Source organism: Nestor notabilis, unplaced genomic scaffold (genome assembly GCF_000696875.1).
Source record: "Nestor notabilis isolate BGI_N333 unplaced genomic scaffold, ASM69687v1 scaffold28082, whole genome shotgun sequence".
Lineage (NCBI taxonomy): Eukaryota > Metazoa > Chordata > Aves > Psittaciformes > Psittacidae > Nestor > Nestor notabilis.
Genome location: NW_009919328.1, coordinates 21,565 through 22,261, shown reverse-complemented (window position 1 = coordinate 22,261; position 697 = coordinate 21,565). Strand labels below are relative to the sequence as shown.

The 697-nt window shown below is 56.7% G+C and overlaps 1 protein-coding gene across 1 annotated transcript in view; it reads right to left on the bottom strand.

Moving 5' to 3' along the window:
* The window catches only part of LOC104402328 (nucleotide exchange factor SIL1-like), a gene marked incomplete at its 5' end in the record, with an annotated part of 4,371 nt that overhangs the window by 985 nt on the left and 2,689 nt on the right, over positions 1–697 (bottom strand). The gene's annotated exons all lie outside the window — the stretch shown is intronic.

Below are 697 nucleotides of genomic sequence, written 5' to 3'. Positions count from 1 at the left end.
GGTCCCCCCGGTCTGGCCGGTGGGCCCCTGCGGTAATTCCCGTGTCTGTGCTGCAGCAGCACGGGCTGCTCGCCTTGGGCTGCAAACCGACAGCGGAGATTGAGATGAGCTCTTAGGCAGAAGCTCTTCCCTGTGCGGGCGCTGGCACAGGGTGCCCAGAGAAGCTGTGGCTGCCCCATCCCTGGCAGTGTTCAAGGCCAGGTTGGACACAGGGGCTTGGAGCAACCTGCTGTAGTGTGAGGCGTCCCTGCCCACGGCAGGCGGTTGGGGCTGGATGAGCTTTAAGGTCCCTTCCAACACAAACCGGTCTCTGGGGTTCTGTGCCTGCTGCACGTTAGAGGCAGCACCTGATCAGATTTCACACATGCTAAAAGAATTTGCACCTTTACAAAGTGTCCTGGAAAACAACTGGTTTAAAACAGCCGATGCTCTGCACTGCCTCAAACCCCAGCACTGCAGCAGTAATAATGTGCAGGGCAAATTGGCTATAAACGGAAAGTGGATTTAATCTCCATCCTCTAGGGAACAGAAACACACACACACTGAGCAAGTGATGGTGAGGAAAGGCGGGATTCGAATTGACATTTACAGCAGTAATCCAAGGTATTGGGAACTAAACCCCTTTGGTTCAGGCTGGGCTCCAGGGAGGGACGTGCAGGTGGGAAGGGGCCTCTCCAGCGGCAGGGGGCGCGCAGCA